The sequence below is a fragment of the Delphinapterus leucas genome, chromosome 1 (genome assembly GCF_059928025.1).
Source record: "Delphinapterus leucas isolate spDelLeu-1000000601 "Yukka" chromosome 1, BTC_Dleu_Yukka2, whole genome shotgun sequence".
Lineage (NCBI taxonomy): Eukaryota > Metazoa > Chordata > Mammalia > Artiodactyla > Monodontidae > Delphinapterus > Delphinapterus leucas.
The window spans coordinates 122,967,045-122,979,080 of NC_143129.1; the positions used below are offsets into that span (position 1 = coordinate 122,967,045).

The following is a 12,036-nucleotide window of genomic DNA, read 5'->3' on the forward strand; positions in this document are numbered from 1 at the left end:
AAAGATATGTCCTTGAGAACATCTTCCATCATTTCTTTGATTCTAAGAAACGATTGAAATCTTTCAGTTTTCTGGAACACTTCAGCTAATATATAGTAACATTTGAAGACCACAACAAAAATGCAAACTCAAGTTACATGGATTTGTTATGATTAATTTAAAAATAGGTATTACAAATATGATTTTCTAATGTCTTACTAGTCTAGCTGAACTTGAATTGACAGGCTCTTGAATAAATAGATGGTTCTAGTTTTAAGAAATTATTATTATTTTTTTCTAGACATAGTAATTTTTGTCTGCCATGTTCAGAGTCCTAGGTTTAACTAATTAGTTTAGAACTATCTTAAAGATGGGGTGAAAAAAATTACAGTAGCTTGTTAATCATGCTCATAAATCATGTAAAAATAAATGATTGTGTATGACCAGCATCTATTTTGACTTATTAAGTGTTCTTAATTAAGTGTAGGTGAAATCCAAGTCGGTCACTGGCATTGTGATTTAGGGCTCACAAGTCTTTCAGTGCTAGGGTAATTACCTTTGGTTAAAGATGGTGCTTCAGTACTATAGATCCTTTTTTTTTGATTATATTTGATTAACAATGCTGTGTTAGTTTCAGGTGTACAGCAAAGTGATTCAGTTATACATATACATGTATCTGTTCTTTTTCATATTCTTTTCCCATTTAGGTTATTACAGAGTAGTGAGCATAGCTCCCTGTGCTATACAGTAGGTCCTTGTTGGTTATCTATCTATCTATTTATTTATTTATTTAAAAAAGGTTGAGCCTTCTTTTAATTTATTTTTATTTTTGGCTGTGTTGGGTCTTCGTTTCTGTGCAAGGGCTTTCTCTAGTTGTGGCAGGCTGGGGCCACTCTTTATCACGGTGCGTGGGCCTCTCACTATTGCGGCCTCTCTTGTTGCGGAGCACAGGCTCCAGACGCGCAGGCTCAGTAGTTGTGGCTCACAGGCCTAGTTGCTCCGCGGCATGTGGAGACCAGGCTCGAACCCGTGTCCCCTGCATTAGCAGGCAGATTCTCAACCCCTGCGCCACCAGGGAAGCCCTATTTATTTATTTTTATAAATTTATTTATTTTTGGCTGTGTTGGGTCTTCATTCGTGTGTGTGGGCTTTCTCTAGTTGCGGCGAGTGGGGGCTACTCTTCATTGTGGTGCACAGGCTTCTCATTGTGTTGGCTTCTCGTTGTGGAGCACGGGCTCTAGGCACGTGGACTTCAGTAGTTGTGGCATGCGGGCTCAGAAGTTGTGGCTTGCGGGCTCTGGAGTGCAGGCTCAGTAGTTGTGGCGCACGGGCTTAGTTGCTCCGCAGCATTTGGGATCTTCCCTGACCAGGGATCGAACCTGTGTCCACTGCACTGGCAGGCAGATTCTTAATCACTGCACCACCAGGGAAGCCCAGTTATCTGTTTTAAATACAGCAGTGTGTACATGTCATGTCCAAACTCCCAGTTGATCTCTCCCCACCACCCTTCCCCCTGGTAACCATAAGTTTGTTCTCTAAGTTTGTGAGTCTCTTTGTGTTTTGTATGTAAGTTCATTTGTATCAATTTTTTTTTAGATTCCATATATAAGCGATATCATATATTTGTCTTTCTCTGACTGACTTCATTTATTATGATAATCTCCAGGTCCATCCGTGTTGCTGCAAATGGCATTATTTCTTTTTAATGGATGAGTAATATTCCATTGTATACATGTACCACTTCCTCTTTATCCATTCATGTGTTGGTAGACATTTAGGTTGCTTCCATGTCTTGGCTACTGTGAACAGCAGTGCAGTGAACATTGCTGTGCATATATTCTTTTGAACCATATTATTTTCCAGATATATGCCCAGGTGTGGGATTACTGAATCATATGGTAGCTCTATTTTTAGTTTTTGAGGGGGCCTCCATATTGTTCTCCATAGTGACTATACCAATTTACATTCTTACCAACAGTGTAGGGGGATTCCCTTTTCTCCACACCCTCTCCAGCATATTGTTTATAGGTTTTTTGTTTTTTTTTTTTTTTTTTTTTTTGGCTGCGTTGGGTCTTTGTTGCTGCATGCCGGCTTTCTCTAGTTGCAGCGAGTGGGGGCTACTCTTCCTTGTGGTGCGTGGGCTTCTCATTGCAGTGTCTTCTCTTGTTGCAGAGCACAGGCTCTAGGCATGTGGGCTTCAGTAGTTGTGGCTTGTGGGCTCTAGAGCACAGGCTCAGTAGTTGTGGCGCACAGGCTTAGTTGCTCCACGGCATGTGGGATCTTCCTGGACAGGGATCGAACCCATGTCCCCTGCATTGGCAGGCAGATTCTTAACCACTGCACCACCAGGGAAGCCCTTGTCTGTAGATTTTTTGATGATGGCCATTCTGACTGGTGTGAGGTGATAGCTCATTGTGTGTTTTTTTTTTTTTTAAGATTTATTTGTTTGGTTGCACCAGGTCTTAGTTACAGCAGGTGGGCTCCTTAGTTGTGGCTTGTTGGCTCCTTAGTTGCAGCATGTGGGCTCCTTAGTTGTGGCTCGCAAGCTCCTAAGTTGTGACACATGGGCTCCTTAGTTGTGGCATGCAAAGTCTTAGTTGTGGCATACATGAGGGATCTAGTTCCCTGACCAGGGGTCGAACCCAGGCCCCCTGCATTGGAAGCGCAGAGTCTTATCCATTGCGCCACCAGGGAAGTCCCCTCATTGTAGTTTTGATTTGCATTTCTCAAATAATTAGTGATGTTGAGCATCTTTTCACATGCCTCTTAGCCATCTTTATGTTTTTTTTTTTTGGAGAAATGTCTATTTAGGTCTCCTGCCCGTTTTTTGATTGGGTTGTTTGTCTTTTTGACGTTGATCCACATGAGTTGTTCGTAAATTTTGGAGACTAATCTCTTGTCGGTCGCGTTGTTTGCATATATTTTCTCCCATTCTGTGGGTTGTCTTTCGTCTTGTTTATGGTTTTCTTTGCTGTGTGAAAGCTCTTAGGTTTAATTAGGTCCCATTTGTTTATTTTTGTTTTTATTTCCATTACTCTAGGAGATAGATCGAAAAAGATCTTGCTGTGATTCATGTCAAAGAGTGTTCTGCTTTTGTTTTCCTCTAAGAGTTTTATAGTATCTGGTCTTACATTTAGATCTTTAATCCCTTTTGAGTTTATTTTTGTATGCTGTGAACAAATGTTCTAATTTTATTTTTTAACATGTAGCTGTCCAGTTTTCCCAGCACCATTTATTGAAGAGACTGTCTTTCCTCCATTGTATAGTCTTGCCTCTTTGTCATAGATTGACCATAGGTGCGTGGGTTTATTTCTGGGCTTTCTATCCTGTTCCATTGATCTATATTACTGTTTTGGTGCCAGTACCATACTGTTTTGATGACTGTAGTTTTGTAGTATAGACTGAAGTCAGGGAGCCTGATTCCTCCAGCTCCGTTTTTCTTTCTCAAGATTGCCTTGGCTATTTGGGGTCTTTTGTATCTCCATACAAATTTTAAGATTTTTTTTTTCTAGTTCTGTGAAAAATGCCATTGGTAATTTGATAGGGATTGCATTGAATCTGTAGATTGCCTCGGGTAGTATAGTCATTTTAACAATGTTGGTTCTTCCAATCCAAGAACATGGTATATCATTCCGTCTGTTTGTGTCATCTTCAGTTTCTTTCATCAGCGTCTTGTAGTTTTCAGAGTACTGTACAAGTCTTTTGTCTCCTTAGGTTTATTCCTAGGTATTTTATTCTTTTTGATGTGACAGTAAATGGGATTGTTTCTTTAATTTCTCTTTCAGTCTTTTGTTGTTAGTGTATAGAAATGCAACAGATTTCTGTGTATTAATTTTGTATCCTGCAGCTTGACCAAATTCATTGATGAGCTCTAGTAGTTTTCTGGTAGCATCTGTAGGGTTTTCTTTGTATATACTGTCATGTCATCTGCAAACAGTGACAGTTTTACTTTTTCTTTCCAATTTGGATTTCTCTCATTTCTTTTTCTTCTCTGGTTGCCGTGGCTAGGACTTCCAAAACTGTGTTGAATAAAAGTGGTCAGAGTGGGCACCCTTGTCTTGTTCCTGATCTTAGAGGAAATAAATGCTTTCAGCTTTTCACCATTGAGTATGATGTTAGCTCTAGGTTTGTCATATATGGCCTTTATTATGTTGAGGTATGTTCCCTCTATGCCCACTTTCTGGAGAGTCTTTATAAATGGGTACTGAATTTTGTCAAAAGCTTTTTCTCCATCTGTTGAGATGATTATGTGGTTTTTATTGTTCAATTTGTTGATGTGGTGTATCACACTGATTCACGGCTATAGATCTTTTTTTTTTTTTCTTTTTCTTTTTTTTTGCGGTATGCGGGCCTCTCACTGCCGTGGCCTCTCCCGTTGCGGAGCACAGGCTCCGGACGCGCAGGCTCAGTGGCCATGGCTCACGGGCCCAGCCGCTCCGCGGCATGTGGGATCCTCCTGGACCGGGGCACGAACCCGCGTCCCCTGCATCGGCAGGCGGACTCCCAACCACTGCACCACCAGGGAAGCCCCAGAATCAACCTTTCTAATGGTCCCTTTTCCATCTGCATTTAAACATGCTTAAGTCTTTTCTGATTTAAAGATTATCTTTTCATTTCCCAAATACCTTTCAACTACTTACTTTCTCCCCTTCACAGCTAAATTTCTTGATTAAATTGATTATATTTCCCATTTCTCCTTTGTTAACTTTTCACTCAATCCTAAAGTATTGAAGTCTAGCGTAAACCTCCCAGCACGCCACTGAAGTGACTTACTAATGATTTCCTTGTGTGAAATCTAGTGGACATAGCCTTTTACCTTAGATTTTTTTTTAAATTAGAAGTTGGCTTCACTGGCCCTCCTTCTTGAAATTTTTTTATTTTTTAATATTTCTTTTGTCCAGGCAGTCACCAAGTGCTATAGAACCTACCATATAAATCTCTCAAATTACCTACTCACCTCATTCTTTCTCCATGCCCACTACCTGAATAGCCTGTCTTTCCTCTTGGTTATTACAGCAAGAGCTCATTAATTGGTCTCCTTTTGGAGTCTTGCTCCACTCTAATCCATTCTCCTTGTTCTGGTGTGAATGGTTTTTGTAAAAAGCAACATTTTTTTCCTTCAGCTTAAAACTCCTCCAGAGCTTCCCATTGCCCTTAAAATCAAGTTCAGTCTTGACTTTACAGACCCGTGTGTAATTGATCCCATTCTTCCTCTCGAGCCTCAACTCTGTCTTCACTCCCAGTCATACCAAACCTCTTTTCTGGTCTTAGGTTCTGTGCTTTGCCTAGAAGCATTTCTGCATAATGTTCCTTCTGTTTGGTTGGAAAAATTCTTGAACTCTTCTTCCCTTCTACACCTCTTCCCCAGCTAATTCCCTTTCTTCTTTCTGGTCTCAGCTGAACTTCTTTTGGGAAGCTTTTCCTTACCCTCAGAGACCTCTGTTTAAAGCCCTCCTATATTGTGTGCATTCCTCTTTACAACACTCATACCCCATATTGTAATTGGCTGTTTACTTATTTGTGTTGCCCCCTTGACTGATACCTCTGATAGGAAAAGGCCCTTTGTATCCCGAGTGTTTAATGCAGTACTTTAGCATAGGAGGTGAATGAGTTAATGAAAACAGAATGAAATCATGCTGCTTCTTCAGGTATTTGTAACTAAGAAAAACTATGTTAAAAACCGTACTTTGGCATCAGAGTATAGAAAAATGTATGAAGCTTGTTTAAGCCTTCTATTTAAGTTAGACTCAGATAAAACAAAAAGTGATGAGACAAGGAAAATATAGCTTAACTGTCATGCTTTTTTTTGTTGTTGTTAAAGTATTGTAGACAGAGATTGTAGACTCCAATCTAGATCTATCCTAGGCCAGTTTCCAGGTACTAAGATAGACTCGGAAAAGAGAAATCTGATAACTTTTATTGTAGAGACCATTGAAAGAATGACTGTATCTTCAGGATATTGATGAAACCTTAAGGGAAATGCCTTTTTTTTTTTTTTTTTGCGGTATGCGGGCCTCTCACTGTTGTGGCCTCTCCCATTGCGGAGCACAGGCTCCGGACGCACAGGCTCAACGGCCATGGCTCACGGGCCCAGCCGCTCTGCAGCATATGGGATCTTCCCAGACCGGGGCATGAACCCGTGTCCCCTGCATTGGCAGGGGAACTCTCAACCACTGTGCCACCAGGGAAGCCCCTTCTATGCTTTTAAAATAAAAAAAAGTACACGGTTTTTTCTTTATTTGTTTTTATTTATTTTTTTTATTAATTTTTTAAAAAAGTTTTTGGTTGTGTTGGGTCTTTGTTGCTGCGCATGGGCTTTCTCTAGTTGCGGTGAGCAGGGTCTACTCTTTGTTGCTGTGAGTTGGCTTCTCATCATGGTGGCTTCTCTTGTTGTGGAGCATGGGCTCTCGGCACACGGGCTTCAATAGTTGTGGTGCATGGGCCCAGTAGTTGTGGCTCCCAGGCTCTAGAGCACAGGCTCAGTAGTTATGCCGCACAGGCTTAGTTGCTCCGTGACATGTGGGATCTTACCGGACCAGGGCTCAAACCCCGTGTCCCCTGCATTGGTGGGCGGATTCTTAACCACTGTACCACCAGGGAAGTCCCTCTTTATTTGTTTTTAATTCAGCATTTTTAGTTGTTTTCAATACAGGGTTGATCTTTATATCTGGAAAGACATACTTTCAGGAGCTGAGGTATTAGTTTCTGTCTTAACACAGAATTTCATAAAAGTCTTTTTGATCATTCTCTAATGAAAAGTGAGAGAGACCATTTGTGAATTATTGAATTTGAAAATCCTGTAGTTTTAGTGTTTCAAATCCTTCGTGAAGGAAGACAATAATTTTAAAAACCATGTGTTCTACTTTCATGAAAGTAATTTCTGTTCAATCATGTATATACATGGTGAGCTCAATATTTTGCAGACAGTAGAAAATGCCACGCTTAGTTAAGATAATGGTATAGTTAGAGTAAATTGAGGCTCCTCCCTCAATTGTTTTACCCTGGTAGATTGCTATGATGAAATTTGTTATTGTTTAAAATTTTGTTAAAATGTTACTGTTATTTTTGAGAACCAATTTGCTTTACATAACTTTGTCCTATTGAAAATAAAATCTACAATAAATCTTGCTCTTCTTTATCTTATTTCCTTCTACTCAATGCATACAAGAGTGCATTTGTGCACACATGTGAAAACATTTGTTAAGTCATCTGATTGTAAGTTTTTCTTATACCCCTTTTCCTTTTCTTCTTACAGTATAAACTAATAGGTTTATTATTATGTCATGTTACTTCCTCTAGTTTTTTTCGGTGTGTTTAATCAAGCTTAGTATTCCAGCTAATAATAATCATGCTACTCTTTCCCCCTCATCTTCGTTCCTACCTCATATACTATAAAACTTTTCTTTTTGCTAAGCCGGGTTTTAATTAATTAATTAGTTAATTTGGCTACACCAAGTCTTAGTTGAGGCCCGTGGGATCTTCGTTGCGGCATGCGGAATCTTTTAGTTGTGACATGCGAAATCTTAGTTGTGGCATGTGGGATCTAGTTCCCTGACCAGGGATTGAACCCAGGCCCCCTGCATTGGGAGCGCAGACACTGGACCACCAGGGGAGTGCCTGCTAAGCAGTTTTAAAGTGTGTTGTAGACTTATCACCTGTATATGTTAGTATATGTCTCCTAAAAACAAGGACGTTCTCCTACATAACCTTAACTACCTTATTACACCAGTTTGGCACTGATACAAAGAGCAATATATTAAAAATTTTCCATCTATACACCCAAATGTCCGTTTTCCCGCTGTGGGAGCTAATCTCAGATTATGCATTACATTTGATTGTCATGTCTCTGTATCTTTTGATCTAAAGCAGGGCCTTGCAAACTTTTCCCTAAAGGCGCAGATAGTAATATTTTAGGCTTTGGGGATCAACTCCACTTTACAGCTACTCCACTCTGTCATTGTGGCTAGAAAACAGCCATAGACATTGTGTAAACAAATGAGTATAGGTATGTCCCAATAAAACTTTATTTAAAAAAACAGGCAGACCATAGGTTGTAGACTCCTGATCTAGAATAGCTTTCTTTTTTTTTCCTTTCCTTTTTTTTTTTTTTTTTTGGTGATGGTGAGGTCTTTAGTGACACTATTTAATGACTGAATAATCAAGCCAATTTTAGGGGCAGAATAACCCTCAGTTTAGATTTTTTAAAGTGTTTCCCCAGGGACTTCCATGGTGGTACAGTGGTTAGGAATCCACCTACCAGTGCAGGGGATACGGGTTTGAGCCCTGGTCTGGGAAGATCCCACATGCCGCAGAGCAACTAAGCCCGTGTGCCACAACTACTGAGCCTGCACTCTAGAGCCCGCGAGCCACAACTGCTGAACCTGTGTGCCACAACTACTGAAGCCCATGTGCCTAGAGCCAATGCTCCACAACAAAAGAAGCCCACACACCACAACGAAGAGTAGCCCCTGCTTGCTGCAACTAGAGAAAGCCCGTGTGCAGCAATGAAGACCCAATGCAGCCAAAAATAAATAAATAAATAAATAAATAGTTTCCCCATTAGTTTTTTAAAATTACAAATGCCATGTAACCTTCCACAATAGAATTGAAATCTGACTCCTTGAAAAAGATTCTGGCTTGCTTGGAAATAAAATCTTTCTCCTCTCTCTCTCTCTCTCTCTCTCTCACTCTGTCTCATAGTGTGTGTAATATCACTGCCTAGAAATTGGAGGATGCAATTAAACTTCTAGATTGTTAATTCTTGGTATCCTCTTTCAGACATCAGTATTTTTACAAATATACTCTTTCATATAAATGTTTTAAAATTCACAGAAGTGAGTAAAGAATTCAGGAAGGCTTGGAGAGTGAAAAGTAGTGAAAGTAACTTAGATGTAGATTTGAAGAGTATTTCTATTTTAGTCAAATGTGATTCCTCAGTACACAAGCTAAAATTCTTTTTATGTTGAAGACATGAAACAGAAATAATATTAACAATTATCTGCCACAGCTAAGCTTGCTGTTCTTTGCATTGGATTCAGCTTTAGAAATAGATAAAAAATAATTTTGAGAGATTTAATACAAAGTTGTCCATGTGGGGAAGCTGTACTCTACTTGCATTCATGTAAAAGTATATACTTTTTTTTTTCCCCAGTCTTTCCATCCTCTTACTTGGTTCAGTGAATAGCAGAATTGAAAGCAGCATGTTTTACTGGAGTAAAAGAGTTTCAGGATTTTTTTTTTTTTTTGCTATACGCGGGCCTCTCACTGTTGTGGCCTCTCCCATTGCGGAGCACAGGCTCCGGACGCGCAGGCCCAGCGGCCATGGCTCATGGGCCCAGCCGCTCCGCGGCATGTGGGATCTTCCTGGACCGGAGCACGAACCCGTGTCCCCTGCATCGGCAGGCGGACTCTCAACCACTGCGGCACCAGGGAAGCCCTTCAGGATTTTTTAATGCTTGAATTTCCTTTAAATATCTCTGTGAACATCTATGGTGATTGGGCACTGTCCTACCATCTTTTATTGGTTTTGACTGAGAGAAGGTTTTTCTTCATATTGTGTCTTATCACAATTTGATTCTAGTTTGCCCTTTTGTATATTATAAAACAAGTCTATTTTCTTTTCCACATAACTGCATGTTACATAAAGATTGAAATAATATTTTATTGCGGGTTCCCATTTCTTGGCTAATTATTCCTCACATCACATTATGGAACAAATGGCTGGCATGATCTGTGCCTTGGTTTACTTATCTGTGAAATAAGGGTAATGGTACCTATCTTGTAAGTTGATTATGAGAATTGACTAATTGCACATTGTATAATATATATAGTACACATTCAGTAAATGTTTGACACTATTTGTTATTTCATATTACATAGTCTCCCATCCATCTTGTGTGGTCATGAACCTGTTTGTCTCTCAAAGCAGAGCTGAATACAGTAGCAAGTATGATCCGATTAGCCCAGGAAGAGTACAGTGGCCACATCACCGGTTAATTTGAACTCAAATTGGAGTTTTCTTTTTAACTCATTGTGGAGAACTTCAAGCATACAAAAAAGTGGACAGAATGGTATGATGGACCCTCACATACCCATCCTCCATCCCCCACAACATGGCAGTCCTGTCCCATTCCTTCCCATCCAGTTCCTTTACTCCCTCTCTGGTGTAGTGGTAGATCCTCTATTATACCTAAGCTCTGTTCCTGATTTACTTTGATAATTACTGAAGCTTTTAAGGATAGTGCCTAAATTAATGGACAGGTGAATCTTGCCTCAATTGATGCCTGGGTCAGATTCCAGTGGTTTGCTTTTAGAGGTGAAGTGAGTGGATGGGTAGGATTGAAATTAGATTTGTCTGTATTATACTGTTTTTTAGATGTCATGCCAGTTTTTTATTTTCTCCATTTCTGCTTAGGGATATGTATGATAATCTTATTGGTAAAATCTCTGAATACTCTAGGAAATTATTCAAATTAGCTGGCCTAGAAGACTTAAATTCAGTATCTTCTTACAGTCTTTTTACTTATTCTGGACTTTTAAGTCTTTACCAATGTATATATTAGGTCTTTCAATTTGCTAATCATTTAATCTTGATTGAAGAGAAGCAAAATAGGGAGTGAAGAGTTATACTTCCTTTGTAATCTCTGTTAGAATTATTTTTTGAAGTCAGAATCATTGTGGAATAATTTACATACAGTAAAAATTGTTAAAATTTACTGACTTCAAATAGAGGCCTTTCTTCCCAGTGGCAGTGACTGACTGTAGCACTTTTTTCAAGTCTCTGCTTGTTTTTTCCTATAACTCTGTTCTTACTTGTGCCTCATTAATTGTTACTTGCTTACAGTAGTTTGCTGCAAGTTGAATAGACTCATAATCATTTTCATATTGATGATACAGAAGTGTGTCCTCTTTAAAGCAGGGGTCAGTCATCACAGAGACACCATGTAAGTCTTTGGTTATTCAGCTACATGGGGTAGGTATTCTGAAGGTGAAATATGGCAATTAAGAGTATTATAGAGAGGTTAGGTTCTACCTGACTCAGTACAATCACCCTAAGATTGAGTGTGGGTGAGCCTGCCTGGTAAGAAAACACCAGCACGGTCAAGGTTTGTACACGCCATACACCTCAAAGCAAACAGAGGCAGAGTGAAGGTGAGTTTAGGCTTAACCTCTGTAACTGATCCAGGAGTAACTTAGTACAGACCTTGGTTTCCAATTCAGTTCTAACTTTTTTTTTTTTTTTTTTTCAGTTCTAACTTTTGAATGAAGTATCTCTAGCTTGAGAGAAGCCTTACCCTTCAGTGTTAGGAGTTTTTACCTTGATTATTAAACATCTCATCAGGGATTAGGTAACAAGGGACTTGAGAATAAGAATATGTTTTAGGCAGGGGGCTGAAACGGTGTTCTAATAGAGAATGTCATGTTGCAGTTACGCCATGGCTGTGAACATCAAAACTGCATTGTTTTACCCTTGAAATTTCTGCTTGTTTGCTAACTTCCGGACTTAAAAGTTTCAGTATACTTTTGATTGCACAGAACATCTGTCCATTTGTTCATTCAAAGAATATTTACTGAGCATCTATATGTTGGGAAGTGTGCTGCACACTGAATAAACAAAACAGTGGACTTTTCAGATGTGTTTGCCATTATGGAGTTTATAGTCTGTTGGGAAACAGAATGAAATTTATTGAAAGCCATAAAGAAAAATTGTGCTTCACTAATATTTTAAAGACCTAGTGACTTATTTTGAAGTGAACTTGGAGTGATTTGTTCTTAGTTCTTTTGCAAAATGCATTCAAGTATTCAGGGTTTTTGTGCTAACGTGTTTCCTTATGTGTACTGATATGTGAAACTAGACATTAGAGAGGCAAGACAATTTGAACTGGGGTGGGGGGGAGGAGACTATGAACAGATAGTAGGTTTGTGTGGGTAAAATTCTATGTTAGCTGTGCTAAATAGACTGTTATAGGCAGGGAAGTAAGAAATATCTTTGAGTCCTTTCTTCTGTAAAAATGTTTAATACTTAAGAATTGACAGGGAAGTAAACTTCCTCTAGAA

The 12,036-nt window shown here is 39.4% G+C and overlaps 1 protein-coding gene across 10 annotated transcripts in view; it reads left to right on the forward strand.

The window, feature by feature from the left end:
- The window catches only part of ZZZ3 (zinc finger ZZ-type containing 3), a 139,253-nt gene that overhangs the window by 69,715 nt on the left and 57,502 nt on the right, over nt 1–12,036 (forward strand). The gene's annotated exons all lie outside the window — the stretch shown is intronic.